The sequence below is a fragment of the Hypanus sabinus genome, chromosome 9 (genome assembly GCF_030144855.1).
Source record: "Hypanus sabinus isolate sHypSab1 chromosome 9, sHypSab1.hap1, whole genome shotgun sequence".
NCBI lineage: Eukaryota > Metazoa > Chordata > Chondrichthyes > Myliobatiformes > Dasyatidae > Hypanus > Hypanus sabinus.
Window position 1 is genome coordinate 83,918,479 of NC_082714.1, and position 26,794 is coordinate 83,945,272.

Genomic DNA, 26,794 nt, shown 5'->3' on the forward strand with positions numbered 1-26,794 from the left:
CTCCACACCGACCCTTCACACTCTCCCCCCACACCAACCCTTCACACACTCCCTCCACACCGACCCTTCACACACTGTCCCTACACCGACCCATCACACACTCCCCCACACCGACCCTTCACACACTCCCCCCACACCGACCCTTCACACACTCCCCCCACACCGACCCTTCACACACTCCCCCATACCGACCCTTCACACACTCCCCACACACCGACCCTTCACACACTCCCCACACACCGACCCTTCACACACTCCCCCATACCGACCCTTCACACACTCCCCACACACCGACCCTTCACACACTCCCCACACACCGACCCTTCACACACTCCCCCATACCGACCCTTCACACACTCCCCCCACACCGACCCTTCACACACTCCCCTCACACCGACCCTTCACACACTCCCTCCACACCGACCCTTCACACACTCCCCCCACACCAACCCATCACACACTCCCCCCACACCGACCCTTCACAGACTCCCCCCACACCGACCCATCACACACTCCCATTCACCGACCCTTCACACACTCCCCCCACACCAACCCTTCATACACTCCCCCACACTGACCCATCCCACACTCCCTCCACACCGACCCATCACACACTCCCCCCACACCGACCCATCACACACTCCCCCCACACCGACCCTTCACACACTTCCCCCACACCGACCCTTCACACACTCCCCCACACCGATCCTTCACACACTCCCTCCACACCGACCCTTCACACACTCCCCCCACACACCGACCCTTCACACACTCCCCCCACACACCGACCCTTCACACACTCCCCCCACACCGACCGTTTACACACTCCCCCCACACCGACCCTTCACACTCTCCCCCCACACTGACCCTTCACACACTCCCCCCACACCGACCCTTCACACACTCCCAACACACCGACCCTTCACACACTCCCCCCACACCGACACATCACACACTCCCCCCACACCGTCCCTTCACACACTCCCCCCACACCGACCCTTCACACACTCCCTCCTCTCAGACCCTTCACACACTCCCTCCACACCGACCCTTCACACACTCCCCCCACACCGACCGTTTACACACTCCCCCCACACCGACCCTTCACACTCTCCCCCCACACCGACCCTTCACACACTTCCCCCACACCGACCCTTCACACACTCCCCCCACACCGACCCTTCACACACTCCCCCCACACCAACCCTTCACACACTCCCCCCACACCGACCCATCACACACTTGCTCCACACCGACCCATCACACACTCCCGCCACACCGACCCATCACACACTCCCCACACACCGAACCTTCACACACTCCCCCCACACCGACCCTTCACACACTCCCCCCACACCGACCCTTCACACACTCCCCCCACACCGACCCATCACACAGTCCCCCCACACCGACCCTTCACACACTCCCCCCACACCGACCCTTCACACACTCCCCCCACACCGACCCTTCACACTCTACCCCTACACCGACCAATCTCACACTCCCCCCACACCGACACTTCACACACTTGCTCCACACCGACCCATCACACACTCCCCCCACACCGACCCTTCACACACTCCCCCCACACCGATCCTTCACACACTCCCTCCATACCGACTCTTCACACACTCCCTCCACACCGACCCTTAACACAATCCCCCCACACCGACCCATCACACAGTCCCCCCACACCGACCCTTCACACTCTCCCCCCACACCGACCCTTCACACTCTCCCCCCACACCGACCCTTCACACACTCCCCCCACACCGACCCTTCACACACTCCCCCCACACTGTCCCATCACACACTAGCTCCACACCAACCCATCACACCCTCCCCCCACACCGACCCTTCACACACTCCCCCCACACCGACTCATCACACTCTCCCCCCACACCGACCCTTCACACTCTCCCCCCACACCGAACCATCACACTCTCCCCCCACACCGACCCTTCACACTCTATCCCCACACCGACCAATCACACACTCCCCCCACACCGACCCTTTACACACTCCCCCTACACCGACCCATCACACACTCCCCCTACACCGACCCTTCACACACTGCCCCTACACCGACCCATCACACACTCCCCCACACCGACCCTTCACAGACTCCCTCCTCACAGACCCTTCACACACTCCCTCCACACCGACCCTTCACACACTCCCTCCACACCGACCTATCACACACTCCCTCCACACCGACCCTTCACACACTCCCCCACACTGTCCCATCACACACTCCCCCCACACTGTCCCATCACACACTCCCCATCACCGACCCTTCACACACTCCCCCCACACCGATGCTTCACACACTTGCTCCACACCGACCCTTCACACACTCCCTCCTCACAGACCCTTCACACACTCCCTCCACTCTGTCCCATCACACACTCCCCCCACACCGACCCATCACACACTCCCTCCACACCGACCCATCACACACTCTCCCCACACCGACCCTTCACACTCTCCCCCCACACCAACCCATCACACCCTCCCCCCACACCGACCCTTCACACTCTCCCCCCACACCGACCCTTCACACACTCCCCCCACACCGAACCATCACACATTCCCCCCACAACGACCCTTCACACACTCCCCCCACACCGACCCTTCACACACTCCCTCCACACCGACCCTTTCACACACTCCCTCCACACCGACCCATCACACACTCCCTCCACACCGACCACACACTCCCCCCACACCGACCCATCACACACTCCCCACACACCGACCCTTCACACACTCCCCCCACACCAACCCATCACACACTCCCCCCACACCGACCCATCACACACTCCCCCTACACCGACCCATCACACACTCCCTCCACACCGACCCTTCACACACTCCCCCCACACCGACCCTTCACACACTCCCCCTACACCGACCCATCACACACTCCCTCCACACCGACCCTTCACACACTCCCCACAAACCGACCCTTCACACACTCCCCCCACACCGACCCATCACACACTCCCCCCACACCGACCCATCACACACTCCCCCCACACCGACCCATCACACACTCCCCCCACACCGACCCATCACACACTCCCTCCACACCGACCCTTCACACACTCCCCACAAACCGACCCATCACACACTCCCCACACACCGACCCTTCACACACTCCCCCCACACCGACCCTTCACAGACTCCCCCCACACCAACCCTTCACACACTCCCCCCACACCGACCCATCACACTCTCCCCCCACACCGACCCATCAGACTCTCCCCCCACACCGACCAATCACACTCTCCCCCCACACCGACCCATCAGACTCTCCCCCCACACCGACCCTTCACACACTCCCCCCACACCGACCCTTCACACTCTACCCCCACACCGACCAATCACACACCCCCTACACCGACCCATCTCACACACCCCCCACACCGACCCATCACACACTCCCCCCACACCGACCCATCACACACTCCCCCCACACCGACCCTTCACACTCTCCCCCGACACCAACCCATCACACACTCCCCCCACACCGACCCTTCACACTCTCCCCCCACACCGACTCATCACACAGTCCCTCCACACCGACCCATCACACTCTCCCCCCACACCGACCCTTCACACTCTACCCCCACACCGACCCTTCACACACTCCCCCCACACCGAACCATCACACACTCCCCCCACACCGACCCTTCACACACTCCCTCCACACCGACTCTTCACACTCTACCCCTACACCGACCAATCTCACACTCCCCCCACACCGACACTTCACACACTTGCTCCACACCGACCCTTCACACACTCCCCCCACACCGACCATTCACACACTCCCCCCACACCGACCCTTCACACACTCGCTCCACACCGACCCTTCACACTCTACCCCTACACCGACCAATCTCACACTCCCCCCACACCGACCCTTCACACACTCCCCCCACACCGACCCATCACACACTCCCCACACACCGACCCTTCACACACTCCCCCCACACCAACCCATCACACACTCCCCCCACACCGACCCATCACACACTCCCCCTACACCGACCCATCACACACTCCCTCCACACCGACCCTTCACACACTCCCCCCCACACCGACCCTTCACACACTCCCCCTACACCGACCCATCACACACTCCCTCCACACCGACCCTTCACACACTCCCCACAAACCGACCCTTCACACACTCCCCCCACACCGACCCATCACACACTCCCCCCAGACCGACCATCACACACTCCCCCCACACCGACCCATCACACACTCCCCCTACACCGACCCATCACACACTCCCTCCACACCGACCCTTCACACACTCCCCACAAACCGACCCTTCACACACTCCCCCACACCGACCCATCACACACTCCCCCCACACCGACCCATCACACACTCCCCCCACACCGACCCATCACACACTCCCCCTACACCGACCCATCACACACTCCCTCCACACCGACCCTTCACACACTCCCCACAAACCGACCCTTCACACACTCCCCCCACACCAACCCTTCACACACTCCCCCCACACCGACCCATCACACACTCCCCACACACCGACCCTTCACACACTCCCCCCACACCAACGCTTCACACACTCCCTCCACACCGACCCATCACACACTCCCCACACACCGACCCTTCACACACTCCCCCCACACCGACCCTTCACAGACTCCCCCCACACCAACCCTTCACACACTCCCCCCACACCGACCCATCACACTCTCCCCCCACACCGACCCATCAGACTCTCCCCCCATACCGACCCTTCACACACTCCCCCCACACCGACCCTTCACACTCTACCCCCACACCGACCAATCACACTCTCCCCCCACACCGGCCATCAGACTCTCCCCCCACACCGACCCTTCACACACTCCCCCCACACCGACCCTTCACACTCTACCCCCACACCGACCAATAACACACCCCCTACACCGACCATCTCACACACCCCCACACCGACCCATCACACACTCCCCCCACACCGACCCATCACACACTCCCCCCACACCGACCCTTCACACTCTCCCCCGACACCAACCCATCACACACTCCCCCCACACCGACCCTTCACACTCTCCCCCCACACCGACTCATCACACAGTCCTCCACACCGACCCATCACACTCTCCCCCCACACCGACCCTTCACACTCTACCCCCCACACCGACCCTTCACACACTCCCCCCACACCGAACCATCACACACTCCCCCCACACCGACCCTTCACACACTCCCTCCACACCGACCTTCACACTCTACCCCTACACCGACCAATCTCACACTCCCCCCACACCGACACTTCACACACTTGCTCCACACCGACCCTTCACACACTCCCCCCACACCGACCCTTCACACACTCCCCCCACACCGACCCTTCACACACTCCCCCCACACCGACCCTTCACACACTCGCTCCACACCGACCCTTCACACTCTACCCCTACACCGACCAATCTCACACTCCCCCACACCGACACTTCACACACTTGCTCCACACCGACCCTTCACACACTCCCTCCACACCGACCCTTCACACAATCCCCCCACACCGACCCATCACACACTCCCCCCACACCGACCCATCACACACTCCCCCCACACCGACCCATCACACACTCCCCCTACACCGACCCATCACACACTCCCTCCACACCGACCCTTCACACACTCTCCCCACAAACCGACCCTTCACACACTCCCCCCACACCAACCCTCACACACTCCCCCCACACCAACCCTTCACACACTCCCCCCACACCGACCCATCACACACTCCCCACACACCGACCCTTCACACACTCCCCCACACCAACCCTTCACACACTCCCCCCACACCGACCCATCACACACTCCCTCCACACCGACCCATCACACACTCCCCACACACCGACCCTTCACACACTCCCCCACACCGACCCTTCACAGACTCCCCCCACACCAACCCTTCACACACTCCCCCCACACCGACCCATCACTCTCTCCCCCCACACCGACCCATCAGACTCTCCCCCCATACCGACCCTTCACACACTCCCCCCACACCGACCCTTCACACTCTACCCCCACACCGACCAATCACACTCTCCCCCCACACCGACCCATCAGACTCTCCCCCCACACCGACCCTTCACACACTCCCCCCACACCGACCCTTCACACTCTACCCCACACCGACCAATCACACACCCCCTACACCGACCCATCTCACACACCCCCACACCGACCCATCACACACTCCCCCCACACCGACCCATCACACACTCCCCCCACACCGACCCTTCACACTCTCCCCCGACACCAACCCATCACACACTCCCCCCACACCGACCCTTCACACTCTCCCCCCACACCGACTCATCACACAGTCCCTCCACACCGACCCATCACACTCTCCCCCCACACCGACCCTTCACACTCTACCCCCACACCGACCCTTCACACACTCCCCCCACACCGAACCATCACACACTCCCCCCACACGACCCTTCACACACTCCCTCCACACCGACCCTTCACACTCTACCCCTACACCGACCAATCTCACACTCCCCCCCCACACCGACACCACACACTTGCTCCACACCGACCCTTCACACACTCCCCCCACACCGACCCTTCACACACTCCCCCCACACCGACCCATCACACACTCCCCCCACACCGACCCTTCACACACTCGCTCCACACCGACCCTTCACACTCTACCCCTACACCGACCAATCTCACACTCCCCCACACCGACACTTCACACACTTGCTCCACACCGACCCTTCACACACTCCCTCCACACCGACCCTTCACACAATCCCCCCACACCGACCCTTCACACTCTCCCCCCACACCGATCCTTCACACACTTGCTCCACACCGTCCCTTCACACTCTCCCCCCACACCGACCCTTCACACTCTCCCCCCCACACCGATCCTTCACACACTTGCTCCACACCGTCCCTTCACAGACTCCCCCCACACCGATCCTTCACACACTCCCTCCACACCGACCCTTCACACACTCCCCCCACACCGATCCTTCACACACTCCCTCCACACCGACCCTTCACACACTCCCCCCACACCGACCCTTCACACACTCCCTCCACACCGACCCATCACACTCTCCCCCCCACACCGACCCTTCACACTCTACCCCCACACCGACCAATCACACACTCCCCCTACACCGACCCATCACACACTGCCCTACACCGACCCATCACACACTCCCCCACACCGACCCTTCACAGACTCCCTCCTCACAGACCCTTCATACACTCCCTCCACACCGACCTATCACACACTCCCTCCACACCGACCCTTCACTCACTCCCCCCACACCGATCCTTCACACACTCCCCCCACACCGACCCTTCACACACTCCCTCCACACCGACCCATCACACACTCCCTCCACACCGACCCTTCACACACTCCCCCCACACCGACCCTTCACACACTCCCCACAAACCGACCCTTCACACACTCCCCCCACACCAACCCTTCACACACTCCCCCCACACCGACCCATCACAGACTCCCCCCACACCGACACTTCACACTCTCCCCCCACACCGACCCTTCCCACACTTGCTCCACACTGTCCCATCACACACTCCCCCACACCGTCCCTTCACACTCTCCCCCCACACCGACCCATCAGACTCTCCCCCCACACCGACCCTTCACAGCCTCCCTCCACACTGTCCATCACACACTCCCCCCACACCGACCCATCACACTCTCCCCCCACACCGACCCATCAGACTCTCCCCCCATACCGACCCTTCACACACTCCCCCCACACCGACCCTTCACACTCTACCCCCACACCGACCAATCACACTCTCCCCCCACACCGACCCATCAGACTCTCCCCCCACACCGACCCTTCACACACTCCCCCCATACCGACCCTTCACACTCTACCCCCACCCGACCAATCACACTCTCCCCCCACACCGACCCATCAGACTCTCCCCCCACACCGACCCTTCACACACTCCCCCCATACCGACCCTTCACACTCTACCCCTACACCGACCAATCACACACTCCCTCCTCTCAGACCCTTCACACACTCCCTCCACACCGACCCATCACACACTCCCCATCACCGACCCTTCATACACTCCCCCCACACAGACCCTTCACAGACTCCCTCCACACCGACCCTTCACACACTCCCCCCACACCGACCCTTCACTCACTCCCCCCGCACCGACCCTTCACACAATCCCCCCACACCGACCCTTCACAGACTCCCCCCACACAGACCCTTCACACACTCCCTCCACACCGACCCATCACACACTCCCCCCACACCGACCCTTCACACTCTCCCCCCCACACCAACCCATCACACTCTCCACACCAACCCATCACACTCTCCCCCCACACCGACCCTTCACACTCTACCCCCACACCGACCCTTCACACACTCCCCCCACACCGAACCATCACACACTCCCCCCACACCGACCCTTCACACACTCCCTCCACACCGACCCTTCACACTCTACCCCTACACCGACCAATCTCACACTCCCCCCACACCGACACTTCACACACTTGCTCCACACCGACCCTTCACACACTCCCCCCACACCGACCCTTCACACACTCCCCCCACACCGACCCTTCACACACTCGCTCCACACCGACCCTTCACACTCTACCCCTACACCGACCAATCTCACACTCCCCCCACACCGACACTTCACACACTTGCTCCACACCGACCCTTCACACACTCCCTCCACACCGACCTTCACACAATCCCCCCACACCGACCCTTCACACTCTCCCCCCACACCGATCCTTCACACACTTGCTCCACACCGTCCCTTCACACTCTCCCCCCACACCGACCCTTCACACTCTCCCCCCACACCGACCCATCACACACTCCCCCCACACCGACCCTTCACACTCTCCCCCCACACGATCCTTCACACACTTGCTCCACACCGTCCCTTCACAGACTCCCCCCACACCGATCCTTCACACACTCCCTCCACACCGACCCTTCACACACTCCCCCCACACCGACCCTTCACACACTCCCTCCACACCGACCCATGACACTCTCCCCCCACACCGACCCTTCACACTCTACCCCCACACCGACCCAACACACACTCCCCACACACCGACCAATCACACACTCCCCCTACACCGACCCATCACACACTCCCCCACACCGACCCTTCACAGACTCCCTCCTCACAGACCCTTCACACACTCCCTCCACACCGACCTATCACACACTCCCCCCACACCGACCCATCACACACTCCCCCCACACCGACCCTTCACACACTCCCCCCACACCGACCTATCACACACTCCCCCCACACCGACCCTTCACACACTCCCCCCACACCGACCCATCACACACTCCCCCCACACCGACCCTTCACACACTCCCTCCACACTGACCCATCACACACTCCCCCCACACCGACCCTTCACACACTCCCCGCACACCGGACCCTTCACACACTCCCTCCACACCGACCTATCACACACTCCCCCCACACCGACCCATCACACACTCCCTCCACACCGACCCTTCACTCACTCCCCCCACACCGATCCTTCACACACTCCCCCCACACCGACCCTTCACACACTCCCTCCACACCGACCCATCACACACTCCCTCCACACCGACCCTTCACACACTCCCCCCACACCGACCCTTCACACACTCCCCACAAACCGACCCTTCACACACTCCCCCCACACCAACCCTTCACACACTCCCCCCACACCGACCCATCACACACTCCCCACACACCGACCCTTCACACACTCCCCCCACACCGACCCTTCACACACTCCCTCCACACCGACCCATCACACACTCCCCCCCACACAGACCCATCACACACTCCCCACACACCGACCCATCACACACTACCCCCACACCAACCCTTCACACACTCCCTCCACACCGACCCATCACACACTCCCCACACACCGACCCTTCACACACTCCCCCCACACCGACCCTTCACACTCTCCCCCCACACCGACCCTTCACACTCTCCCCCCACACCGACCCTTCACACACTCCCCCCACACCGACCCTTCACAGACTTGCTCCACACCGACCCTTCACACACTCCCCCCACACCGACCCATCACACACTCCCCCCACACCGACACTTCACACTCTCCCCCCACACCGACCCATCAGACTCTCCCTCCACACCGACCCTTCACAGACTCCCTCCACACTGTCCCATCACACACTCCCCCCACACCGACCCATCACACTCTCCCCCCCACACCGACCCTTCAGACTCTCCCCCCATACCGACCCTTCACACACTCCCCCCACACTGACCCTTCACACTCTACCCCCACACCGACCAATCACACTCTCCCCCCACACCGACCCATCAGACTCTCCCCCCATCACCGACCCTTCATACACTCCCCCACACCGACCCTTCACAGACTCCCTCCTCACAGACCCTTCACACACTCCCTCCACACCGACCTATCACACACTCCCCCCACACCGACCCTTCACACACTCCCCACAAACCGACCCTTCACACACTCCCCCCACACCAACCCTTCACACACTCCCCCCACACCGACCCTTCACACACTCCCCCCACACCAACCCTTCACACACTCCCCCATACCGACCCATCACACACTCCCCCCACACCGACCCTTCACACACTCCCCCCACACCGACCCTTCACACACTCCCTCCACACCGTCCCATCACACACTCCCTCCACACCGACCCTTCACACACTCCCTCCACACCGACCTATCACACACTCCCCCCACACCGACCCTTCACACACTCCCCACAAACCGACCCTTCACACACTCCCCCCACACCAACCCTTCACACACTCCCCCCACACCGACCCATCACACACTCCCCACACACCGACCCTTCACACACTCCCCCCACACCAACCCTTCACACACTCCCCCAGACCGACCCATCACACACTCCCCCCACACCGACCCTTCACACACTCCCCCATACCGACCCATCACACACTCCCTCCACACCGACCCATCACACACTCCCCACACACCGACCCTTCACACACTCCCTCCACACCGACCCTTCACACACTCGCTCCACACCGACCCTTCACACACTCCCCCTACACCGACCCATCACACACTCCCTCCACACCGACCCATCACACACTCCCCCCACACCGACCCTTCACACACTCCCCCCACACTGTCCCATCACACACTCCCTCCACACCGACCCTTCACTCACTCCCCCATACCGACCCAACACACACTCCCCCCACACCGACCCTTCACACACTCCCCCCACACCGACCCTTCACACACTCCCCCCACACCGACCCTTCACACACTCCCTCCTCACAGACCCTTCACACACTCCCTCCACACCGACCTATCACACACTCCCTCCACACCGACCCTTCACTCACTCCCCCCACACCGATCCTTCACACACTCCCCCCACACCGACCCTTCACACACTCCCCCCACACCGACCCATCACACACTCCCTCCACACCGACCCATCACACACTCCCCCTACACCGACCCATCACACACTCCCCATCACCGACCCTTCATACACTCCCCCATACCGACCCTTCACAGACTCCCTCCTCACAGACCCTTCACACACTCCCTCCACACCGACCTATCACACACTCCCCCCACACTGACCCTTCACTCACTCCCCCCACACCGATCCTTCACACACTCCCCCCACACCGATCCTTCACACACTCCCTCCACACCGACCCTTCACACACTCCCCCCACACCGACCCTTCACACACTCCCCACAAACCGACCCTTCACACACTCCCCCCACACCAACCCTTCACACACTCCCCCCACACCGACCCATCACACACTCCCCACACACCGACCCTTCACACACTCCCCCCACACCAACCCTTCACACACTCCCTCCACACCGACCCATCACACACTCCCCACACACCGACCCTTCACACACTACCCCCACACCAACCCTTCACACTCTCCCCCCACACCGACCCTTCACACACTACCCCCACACCAACCCTTCACACACTCCCTCCACACCGACCCATCACACACTCCCCACACACCGACCCTTCACACACTCCCCCCACACCGACCCTTCACACTCTCCCCCCACACCGACCCTTCACACTCTCCCCCCACACCGACCCTTCACACACTCCCCCCACACCGATCCTTCAGAGACTTGCTCCACACCGACCCATCACACACTCCCCCTACACCGACCCTTCACACACTGCCCCTACACCGACCCATCACACACTCCCCATCACCGACCCTTCATACACTCCCCCATACCGACCCTTCACAGACTCCCTCCTCACAGACCCTTCACACACTCCCTCCACACCGACCTATCACACACTCCCCCCATACCGACCCTTCACACTCTACCCCCACACCGACCAATCACACACCCCCCTACACCGACCCATCTCACACACCCCCCACACCGACCCATCACACACTCCCCCCACACCGACCCTTCACACACTCCCCCCACACCGACCCTTCACACTCTACCCCTACACCGACCAATCACACACTCCCTCCTCTCAGACCCTTCACACACTCCCTCCACACCGACCCATCACACACCCCCATCACCGACCCTTCATACACTCCCCCCACACAGACCCTTCACAGACTCCCTCCACACCGACCCTTCACACACTCCCCCCACACCGACCCTTCACTCACTCCCCCCGCACCGACCCTTCACACAATCCCCCCACACCGACCCTTCACAGACTCCCCCCACACAGACCCTTCACAGACTCCCTCCACACCGACCTATCACACACTCCCCCCACACCGACCCTTCACACTCTCCCCCCACACCAACCCATCACACTCTCCCCCCACACCGACCCTTCACACTCTACCCCCACACCGACCCTTCACACACTCCCTCCACACCGACCCTTCACACACTCCCCCCACACCGACCCTTCACACACTCCCTCCACACCGACCCTTCACACTCTACCCCTACACCGACCAATCTCACACTCCCCCCACACCGACACTTCACACACTTGCTCCACACCGACCCTTCACACACTCCCCCCACACCGACTCATCACACAGTCCCTCCACACCGACCCATCACACTCTCCCCCCACACCGACCCTTCACACTCTACCCCCACACCGACCCTTCACACACTCCCCCCACACCGAACCATCACATACTCCCCCCACACCGACCCTTCACACACTCCCTCCACACCGACCCTTCACACTCTACCCCTACACCGACCAATCTCACACTCCCCCCACACCGACACTTCACACACTTGCTCCACACCGACCCTTCACACACTCCCCCCACACCGACCCTTCACACACTCCCCCCACACCGACCCTTCACACACTCGCTCCACACCGACCCTTCACACTCTACCCCTACACCGACCAATCTCACACTCCCCCCACACCGACACTTCACACACATGCTCCACACCGACCCTTCACACACTCCCTCCACACCGACCTTCACACAATCCCCCCACACCGACCCTTCACACTCTCCCCCCACACCGATCCTTCACACACTTGCTCCACACCGTCCCTTCACACTCTCCCCCCACACCGACCCTTCACACTCTCCCCCCACACCGACCCATCACACACTCCCCCCACACCGACCCTTCACACTCTCCCCCCACACCGACCCATCACACACTCCCCCCACACCGACCCTTCACACACTCCCTCCACACCGTCCCTTCACACTCTCCCCCCACACCGACCCTTCACACTCTCCCCCCACACCGACCCTTCACACTCTCCCCCCACACCGATCCTTCACACACTCCCCCCACACCGACCCTTCACACACTCCCCACACACCGACCCTTCACACACTCCCCCCACACCAACCCTTCACACACTCCCCCAGACCGACCCATCACACACTCCCCCCACACCGACCCTTCACACACTCCCCCATACCGACCCATCACACACTCCCTCCACACCGACCCATCACACACTCCCCACACACCGACCCTTCACACACTCCCTCCACACCGACCCTTCACACACTCGCTCCACACCGACCCTTCACACACTCCCCCTACACCGACCCATCACACACTCCCTCCACACCGACCCATCACACACTCCCCCCACACCGACCCTTCACACACTCCCCCCACACTGTCCCATCACACACTCCCTCCACACCGACCCTTCACTCACTCCCCCATACCGACCCAACACACACTCCCCCCACACCGACCCTTCACACACTCCCCCCACACCGACCCTTCACACACTCCCCCCACACCGACCCTTCACACACTCCCTCCTCACAGACCCTTCACACACTCCCTCCACACCGACCTATCACACACTCCCTCCACACCGACCCTTCACTCACTCCCCCCACACCGATCCTTCACACACTCCCCCCACACCGACCCTTCACACACTCCCCCCACACCGACCCATCACACACTCCCTCCACACCGACCCATCACACACTCCCCCTACACCGACCCATCACACACTCCCCATCACCGACCCTTCATACACTCCCCCATACCGACCCTTCACAGACTCCCTCCTCACAGACCCTTCACACACTCCCTCCACACCGACCTATCACACACTCCCCCCACACTGACCCTTCACTCACTCCCCCCACACCGATCCTTCACACACTCCCCCCACACCGATCCTTCACACACTCCCTCCACACCGACCCTTCACACACTCCCCCCACACCGACCCTTCACACACTCCCCACAAACCGACCCTTCACACACTCCCCCCACACCTACCCTTCACACACTCCCCCCACACCGACCCATCACACACTCCCCACACACCGACCCTTCACACACTCCCCCCACACCAACCCTTCACACACTCCCTCCACACCGACCCATCACACACTCCCCACACACCGACCCTTCACACACTACCCCCACACCAACCCTTCACACTCTCCCCCCACACCGACCCTTCACACACTACCCCCACACCAACCCTTCACACACTCCCTCCACACCGACCCATCACACACTCCCCACACACCGACCCTTCACACACTCCCCCCACACCGACCCTTCACACTCTCCCCCCACACCGACCCTTCACACTCTCCCCCCACACCGACCCTTCACACACTCCCCCCACACCGATCCTTCACAGACTTGCTCCACACCGACCCATCACACACTCCCCCTACACCGACCCTTCACACACTGCCCCTACACCGACCCATCACACACTCCCCATCACCGACCCTTCATACACTCCCCCATACCGACCCTTCACAGACTCCCTCCTCACAGACCCTTCACACACTCCCTCCACACCAACCTATCACACACTCCCCCCACACTGACCCTTCACTCACTCCCCCCACACCGATCCTTCACACACTCCCCCCACACCGACCCATCACACACTCCCCCCATACCGACCCTTCACACTCTACCCCCACACCGACCAATCACACACCCCCTACACCGACCCATCTCACACACCCCCCACACCGACCCATCACACACTCCCCCCACACCGACCCTTCACACACTCCCCCCACACCGACCCTTCACACTCTACCCCTACACCGACCAATCACACACTCCCTCCTCTCAGACCCTTCACACACTCCCTCCACACCGACCCATCACACACTCCCCATCACCGACCCTTCATACACTCCCCCCACACAGACCCTTCACAGACTCCCTCCACACCGACCCTTCACACACTCCCCCCACACCGACCCTTCACTCACTCCCCCCGCACCGACCCTTCACACAATCCCCCCACACCGACCCTTCACAGACTCCCCCCACACAGACCCTTCACAGACTCCCTCCACACCGACCTATCACACACTCCCCCCACACCGACCCTTCACACTCTCCCCCCACACCAACCCATCACACTCTCCCCCCACACCGACCCTTCACACTCTACCCCCACACCGACCCTTCACACACTCCCCCCACACCGAACCATCACACACTCCCCCCACACCGACCCTTCACACACTCCCTCCACACCGACCCTTCACACTCTACCCCTACACCGACCAATCTCACACTCCCCCCACACCGACACTTCACACACTTGCTCCACACCGACCCTTCACACACTCCCCCCACACCGACCCTTCACACACTCCCCCCACACCGACCCTTCACACACTCGCTCCACACCGACCCTTCACACTCTACCCCTACACCGACCAATCTCACGCTCCCCCCACACCGACACTTCACACACTTGCTCCACACCGACCCTTCACACACTCCCTCCACACCGACCTTCACACAATCCCCCCACACCGACCCTTCACACTCTCCCCCCACACCGATCCTTCACACACTTGCTCCACACCGTCCCTTCACACTCTCCCCCCACACCGACCCTTCACACTCTCCCCCCACACCGACCCATCACACACTCCCCCCACACCGACCCTTCACACTCTCCCCCCACACCGATCCTTCACACACTTGCTCCACACCGTCCCTTCACAGACTCCCCCCACACCGATCCTTCACACACTCCCTCCACACCGATCCTTCACACACTCCCCCCACACCGACCCTTCACACACTCCCTCCACACCGACCCATCACACTCTCCCCCCACACCGACCCTTCACACTCTACCCCCACACCGACCAATCACACACTCCCCCTACACCGACCCATCACACACTCCCCCACACCGACCCTTCACAGACTCCCTCCTCACAGACCCTTCACACTCTCCCTCCACACCGACCTATCACACACTCCCCCCACACCGACCCATCACACACTCCCCCCACACCGACCCTTCACACACTCCCCCCACACCGACCTATCACACACTCCCCCCACACCGACCCATCACACACTCCCCCCACACCGACCCTTCACACACTCCCTCCACACTGACCCATCACACACTCCCCCCACACCGACCCTTCACACACTCCCCGCACACCGACCCTTCACACACTCCCTCCACACCGACCCATCACACACTCCCCACACACCGACCCTTCACACACTACCCCCACACCAACCCTTCACACTCTCCCCCCACACCGACCCATCACACACTCCCCACACACCGACCCTTCACACACTCCCCCCACACCGACCCTTCACACACTCCCCCAGACCGACCCATCACACACTCCCCCCACACCGACCCTTCACACACTCCCCCATACCGACCCATCACACACTCCCTCCACACCGACCCATCACACACTCCCCACACACCGACCCTTCACACACTACCCCCACACCAACCCTTCACACTCTCCCCCCACACCGACCCTTCACACACTACCCCCACACCAACCCTTCACACACTCCCTCCACACCGACCCTTCACACACTCCCCCTACACCGACCCATCACACACTCCCTCCACACCGACCCATCACACACTCCCCCCACACCGACCCTTCACACACTCCCCCCACACTGTCCCATCACACACTCCCTCCACACCGACCCTTCACTCACTCCCCCATACCGACCCAACACACACTCCCCCCACACCGACCCTTCACACACTCCCCCCACACCGACCCTTCACACACTCCCCCCACACCGACCCTTCACACACTCCCTCCTCACAGACCCTTCACACACTCCCTCCACACCGACCTATCACACACTCCCTCCACACCGACCCTTCACTCACTCCCCCCACACCGATCCTTCACACACTCTCCCCACACCGACCCTTCACACACTCCCCCCACACCGACCCATCACACACTCCCTCCACACCGACCCATCACACACTCCCCCTACACCGACCCATCACACACTCCCCATCACCGACCCTTCATACACTCCCCCATACCGACCCTTCACAGACTCCCTCCTCACAGACCCTTCACACACTCCCTCCACACCGACCTATCACACACTCCCCCCACACTGACCCTTCACTCACTCCCCCCACACCGATCCTTCACACACTCCCCCCACACCGATCCTTCACACACTCCCTCCACACCGACCCTTCACACACTCCCCCCACACCGACCCTTCACACACTCCCCACAAACCGACCCTTCACACACTCCCCCCACACCAACCCTTCACACACTCCCCCCACACCGACCCATCACACACTCCCCACACACCGACCCTTCACACACTCCCCCCACACCAACCCTTCACACACTCCCTCCACACCGACCCATCACACACTCCCCACACACCGACCCTTCACACACTACCCCCACACCAACCCTTCACACTCTCCCCCCACACCGACCCTTCACACACTACCCCCACACCAACCCTTCACACACTCCCTCCACACCGACCCATCACACACTCCCCACACACCGACCCTTCACACACTCCCCCCACACCGACCCTTCACACTCTCCCCCCACACCGACCCTTCACACTCTCCCCCCACACCGACCCTTCACACACTCCCCCCACACCGACCCTTCACAGACTTGCTCCACACCGACCCATCACACACTCCCCATCACCGACCCTTCATACACCCCCATACCGACCCTTCACACACTCCCCCACACCGACCCTTCACAGACTCCCTCCTCACAGACCCTTCACACACTCCCTCCACACCGACCTATCACACACTCCCCCCACACTGACCCTTCACTCACTCCCCCCACACCGATCCTTCACACACTACCCCCACACCAACCCTTCACACACTCCCTCCACACCGACCCATCACACACTCCCCACACACCGACCCTTCACACACTCCCCCCACACCGACCCTTCACACTCTCCCCCCACACCGACCCTTCACACTCTCCCCCCACACCGACCCTTCACACACTCCCGCCACACCGATCCTTCACAGACTTGCTCCACACCGACCCATCACACACTCCCCATCACCGACCCTTCATACACTCCCCCATACCGACCCTTCACAGACTCCCTCCTCACAGACCCTTCACACACTCCCTCCACACCGACCTATCACACACTCCCCCCACACTGACCCTTCACTCACTCCCCCCACACCGATCCTTCACACACTCCCCCCACACCGATCCTTCACACACTCCCTCCACACCGACCCTTCACACACTCCCCCCACACCGACCCTTCACACACTCCCCACAAACCGACCCTTCACACACTCCCCCCACACCAACCCTTCACACACTCCCCCCACACCGACCCATCACACACTCCCCACACACCGACCCTTCACACACTCCCCCCACACCGACCCTTCACACACTCCCTCCACACCGACCCATCACACACTCCCCACACACCGACCCTTCACACACTACCCCCACACCAACCCTTCACACACTCCCTCCACACCGACCCATCACACACTCCCCACACACCGACCCTTCACACACTCCCCCCACACCGACCCTTCACACTCTCCCCCCACACCGACCCTTCACACTCTCCCCCCACACCGACCCTTCACACACTCCCCCCACACCGACCCTTCACAGACTTGCTCCACACCGACCCTTCACACACTCCCCCCACACCGACCCATCACACACTCCCCCCACACCGACACTTCACACTCTCCCCCCACACCAACCCTTCCCACACTTGCTCCACACTGTCCCATCACACACTCCCCCCACACCGTCCCTTCACACTCTCCCCCCACACCGACCCATCAGACTCTCCCCCCACACCGACCCTTCACAAACTCCCTCCACACTGTCCCATCACACACTCCCCCCACACCGACCCATCACACTCTCCCCCCACACCGACCCTTCAGACTCTCCCCCCATACCGACCCTTCACACACTCCCCCCACACCGACCCTTCACACTCTACCCCCACACCGACCAATCACACTCTCCCCCCACACCGACCCATCAGACTCTCCCCCCACACCGACCAATCACACTCTCCCCCCACACCGACCCATCACACTCTCCCCCCACACCGACCCTTCACACTCTACCCCTACACCGACCAATCACACACTCCCCACACACCGTCCCTTCACACACTCCCCCCACACCGACCCTTCACACACTCCCTCCACACCGATCCTTCACACACTCCCTCCACACCGACCCTTCACACACTCCCTCCACACCGACCCTTCACACACTCCCTCCACACCGACCCTTCACACACTCCCCACACACCGTCCCTTCACACACTCCCCCCACACCGACCCTTCACACACTCCCTCCACACCGACCCTTCACACACTCCCTCCACACCGACCCTTCACACACTCCCCCCACACCGTCCCTTCACACACTCCCCCCACACCGACCCTTCACACACTCCCTCCACACCGACCCTTCACACACTCCCCCCACACTGTACCTTCACACACTCCCCCCACACCGACCCTTCACACACTCCCTCCACACCGACCCATCACACTCTCCCCCCACACCGACCCTTCACACTCTACCCCCACACCGACCAATCACACACTCCCCCTACACCGACCCATCACACACTCCCCCACACCGACCCTTCACAGACTCCCTCCTCACAGACCCTTCACACACTCCCTCCACACCGACCTATCACACACTCCCCCCACACCGACCCATCACACACTCCCCCCACACCGACCCTTCACACACTCCCCCCACACCGACCTATCACACACTCCCCCCACACCGACCCATCACACACTCCCCCCACACCGACCCTTCACACACTCCCTCCACACTGACCCATCACACACTCCCCCCACACCGACCCTTCACACACTCCCCGCACACCGACCCTTCACACACTCCCTCCACACCGACCCATCACACACTCCCCACACACCGACCCTTCACACACTACCCCCACACCAACCCTTCACACTCTCCCCCCACACCGACCCATCACACACTCCCCACACACCGACCCTTCACACACTCCCCCCACACCGACCCTTCACACACTCCCCCAGACCGACCCATCACACACTCCCCCCACACCGACCCTTCACACACTCCCCCATACCGACCCATCACACACTCCCTCCACACCGACCCATCACACACTCCCCACACACCGACCCTTCACACACTACCCCCACACCAACCCTTCACACTCTCCCCCCACACCGACCCTTCACACACTACCCCCACACCAACCCTTCACACACTCCCTCCACACCGACCCTTCACACACTCCCCCTACACCGACCCATCAGACACTCCCTCCACACCGACCCATCACACACTCCCCCCACACCGACCCTTCACACACTCCCCCCACACTGTCCCATCACACACTCCCTCCACACCGACCCTTCACTCACTCCCCCATACCGACCCAACACACACTCCCCCCACACCGACCCTTCACACACTCCCCCCACACCGACCCTTCACACACTCCCCCCACACCGACCCTTCACACACTCCCTCCTCACAGACCCTTCACACACTCCCTCCACACCGACCTATCACACACTCCCTCCACACCGACCCTTCACTCACTCCCCCCACACCGATCCTTCACACACTCCCCCCACACCGACCCTTCACACACTCCCCCCACACCGACCCATCACACACTCCCTCCACACCGACCCATCACACACTCCCCCTACACCGACCCATCACACACTCCCCATCACCGACCCTTCATACACTCCCCCATACCGACCCTTCACAGACTCCCTCCTCACAGACCCTTCACACACTCCCTCCACACCGACCTATCACACACTCCCCCCACACTGACCCTTCACTCACTCCCCCCACACCGATCCTTCACACACTCCCCCCACACCGATCCTTCACACACTCCCTCCACACCGACCCTTCACACACTCCCCCCACACCGACCCTTCACACACTCCCCACAAACCGACCCTTCACACACTCCCCCCACACCAACCCTTCACACACTCCCCCCACACCGACCCATCACACACTCCCCACACACCGACCCTTCACACACTCCCCCCACACCGACCCTTCACACACTCCCTCCACACCGACCCTTCACACACTCCCCCCACACCGTCCCTTCACACACTCCCCCCACACCAACCCTTCACACTCTCCCCCCACACCGACCCTTCACACACTACCCCCACACCAACCCTTCACACACTCCCTCCACACCGACCCATCACACACTCCCCACACACCGACCCTTCACACACTCCCCCCACACCGACCCTTCACACTCTCCCCCCACACCGACCCTTCACACTCTCCCCCCACACCGACCCTTCACACACTCCCCCCACACCGACCCTTCACAGACTTGCTCCACACCGACCCATCACACACTCCCCATCACCGACCCTTCATACACCCCCATACCGACCCTTCACACACTCCCCCACACCGACCCTTCACAGACTCCCTCCTCACAGACCCTTCACACACTCCCTCCACACCGACCTATCACACACTCCCACCACACTGACCCTTCACTCACTCCCCCCACACCGATCCTTCACACACTACCCCCACACCAACCCTTCACACACTCCCTCCACACCGACCCATCACACACTCCCCACACACCGACCCTTCACACACTCCCCCCACACCGACCCTTCACACTCTCCCCCCCACACCGACCCTTCACACTCTCCCCCCACACCGACCCTTCACACACTCCCGCCACACCGATCCTTCACAGACTTGCTCCACACCGACCCATCACACACTCCCCATCACCGACCCTTCATACACTCCCCCATACCGACCCTTCACAGACTCCCTCCTCACAGACCCTTCACACACTCCCTCCACACCGACCTATCACACACTCCCCCCACACTGACCCTTCACTCACTCCCCCCACACCGATCCTTCACACACTCCCCCCACACCGATCCTTCACACACTCCCTCCACACCGACCCTTCACACACTCCCCCCACACCGACCCTTCACACACTCCCCACAAACCGACCCTTCACACACTCCCCCCACACCAACCCTTCACACACTCCCCCCACACCGACCCATCACACACTCCCCACACACCGACCCTTCACACACTCCCCCCACACCGACCCTTCACACACTCCCTCCACACCGACCCATCACACACTCCCCACACACCGACCCTTCACACACTACCCCCACACCAACCCTTCACACACTCCCTCCACACCGACCCATCACACACTCCCCACACACCGACCCTTCACACACTCCCCCCACACCGACCCTTCACACTCTCCCCCCACACCGACCCTTCACACTCTCCCCCCACACCGACCCTTCACACACTCCCCCCACACCGACCCTTCACAGACTTGCTCCACACCGACCCTTCACACACTCCCCCCACACCGACCCATCACACACTCCCCCCACACCGACACTTCACACTCTCCCCCCACACCAACCCTTCCCACACTTGCTCCACACTGTCCCATCACACACTCCCCCCACACCGTCCCTTCACACTCTCCCCCCACACCGACCCATCAGACTCTCCCCCCACACCGACCCTTCACAAACTCCCTCCACACTGTCCCATCACACACTCCCCCCACACCGACCCATCACACTCTCCCCCCACACCGACCCTTCAGACTCTCCCCCCATACCGACCCTTCACACACTCCCCCCACACCGACCCTTCACACTCTACCCCCACACCGACCAATCACACTCTCCCCCCACACCGACCCATCAGACTCTCCCCCCACACCGACCAATCACACTCTCCCCCCACACCGACCCATCACACTCTCCCCCCACACCGACCCTTCACACTCTACCCCTACACCGACCAATCACACACTCCCCACACACCGTCCCTTCACACACTCCCCCCACACCGACCCTTCACACACTCCCTCCACACCGATCCTTCACACACTCCCTCCACACCGACCCTTCACACACTCCCTCCACACCGACCCTTCACACACTCCCTCCACACCGACCCTTCACACACTCCCCACACACCGTCCCTTCACACACTCCCCCCACACCGACCCTTCACACACTCCCTCCACACCGACCCTTCACACACTCCCTCCACACCGACCCTTCACACACTCCCCCCACACCGTCCCTTCACACACTCCCCCCACACCGACCCTTCACACACTCCCTCCACACCGACCCTTCACACACTCCCCCCACACTGTACCTTCACACACTCCCTCCACACCGACCCTTCACACACTCCCTCCACACTGACCCTTCACACACTCCCCCCACTCCGTCCCTTCACACACTCCCCCCACACCGATCCTTCACACACTCCCCCCACACCGACCCTTCACACTCTCCCCCCACACCGACCCTTCACACACTCCCCCCACACCGACCCTTCACACACTCCCCCCACACCGACCCTTCACACACTCCCTCCACACCGACCCTTCACACACTCCCCCCACACCGACCCTTCACACACTCCCTCCACACCGACCCTTCACACACTCCCCCCACACCGACCCTTCACACACTCCCTCCACACCGACCCTTCACACACTCCCCCCACTCCGTCCCTTCACACACTCCCCCCACACCGATCCTTCACACACTCCCCACACACCGACCCTTCACACACTCCCCACACACCGACCCTTCACACACTCCCTCCACACCGACCCTTCACACACTCCCTCCACACCGACCCTTCACACACTCCCCCCACACCGTCCATTCACACTCTCCCCCCACACCGACCCATCTGACTCTCCCCCCACACCGACCCTTCACAGACTCCCTCCACACTGTCCCATCACACACTCCCCCCACACCGACCCTTCACACACTCCCCCCACACCGACCCTTCACACTCTACCCCTACACCGACCAATCACACACTCCCCACACACCGTCCCTTCACACACTCCCTCCACACCGACCCTTCACACTCTCCCCCCACACCGTCCCTTCACACACTCCCCCCACACCGACCCTTCACACACTCCCTCCACACCGACCCTTCACACACTCCCTCCACACCGACCCTTCACACACTCCCCCCACACCGTCCCTTCACAAACTCCCCCCACACCGACCCTTCACACACTCCCTCCACACCGACCCTTCACACACTCCCTCCACACCGACCCTTCACACACTCCCCCCACACCGTCCCTTCACACACTCCCCCCACACCGACCCTTCACACACTCCCTCCACACCGACCCATCACACACTCCCCACACACCGACCCTTCACACACTACCCCCACACCGACCCTTCACACTCTCCCCCCACACCGACCCTTCACACACTACCCCCACACCAACCCTTCACACACTCCCTCCACACCGACCCATCACACACTCCCCACACACCGACCCTTCACACACTCCCCATCACCGACCCATCACACACTCCCCCCCACACCGACCCATCACACACTCCCCACACACCGACCCATCACACACTCCCCACACACCGACCCTTCACACACTACCCCCACACCGACCCTTCACACTCTCCCCCCACACCGACCCTTCACACTCTCCCCCCACACCGACCCTTCACACTCTCCCCCCACACCGACCCTTCACACACTCCCCCCACACCGACCCTTCACAGACTTGCTCCACACCACCCATCACACACTCCCCATCACCGACCCTTCATACACCCCCATACCGACCCTTCACACACTCCCCCCACACCGACCCATCACACACTCCCCATCACCGACCCTTCATACACTCCCCCACACCGACCCTTCACAGACTCCCTCCTCACAGACCCTTCACACACTCCCTCCACACCGACCTATCACACACTCCCCCCACACTGACCCTTCACTCACTCCCCCACACCGATCCTTCACACACTCCCCCCACACCGATCCTTCACACACTCCCCCCACACCGACCCTTCACACACTCCCCACAAACCGACCCTTCACACACTCCCCCCACACCAACCCTTCACACACTCCCCCCACACCGACCCATCACACACTCCCCACACACCGACCCTTCACACACTCCCCCCACACCGACCCTTCACACACTCCCTCCACACCGACCCATCACACACTCCCCACACACCGACCCTTCACACACTACCCCCACACCAACCCTTCACACACTCCCTCCACACCGACCCATCACACACTCCCCACACACCGACCCTTCACACACTCCCCCCACACCGACCCTTCACACTCTCCCCCCACACCGACCCTTCACACACTCCCCCCACACCGACCCTTCACAGACTTGCTCCACACCGACCCTTCACACACTCCCCCCACACCGACCCATCACACACTCCCCCCACACCGACACTTCACACTCTCCCCCCACACCGACCCTTCCCACACTTGCTCCACACTGTCCCATCACACACTCCCCCCACACCGACCCATCACACTCTCCCCCCACACCGACCCTTCAGACTCTCCCCCCATACCGACCCTTCACACACTCCCCCCACACCGACCCTTCACACTCTACCCCCACACCGACCAATCACACTCTCCCCCCACACCGACCCATCAGTCTCTCCCCCCACACCGACCCTTCACACACTCCCCCCACACCGACCAATCACACTCTCCCCCCACACCGACCCATCAGACTCTCCCCCCCACACCGACCCTTCACACTCTACACCCACACCGACCAATCACACACCCCCTACACCGACCCATCTCACACACCCCCCACACCGACCCATCACACACTCCCCCCACACCGACCCTTCACACACTCCCCCCACACCGACCCTTCACACACTCCCCCCACACCGACCCTTCACACTCTACCCCTACACCGACCAATCACACACTCCCCACACACCGTCCCTTCACACACTCC

The 26,794-nt window shown here is 62.0% G+C and overlaps 1 protein-coding gene across 1 annotated transcript in view; it reads left to right on the top strand.

Moving 5' to 3' along the window:
- LOC132400066 (FAD synthase-like) overlaps positions 1 to 26,794 on the top strand; it is a 161,160-nt gene that overhangs the window by 134,147 nt on the left and 219 nt on the right. The gene's annotated exons all lie outside the window — the stretch shown is intronic.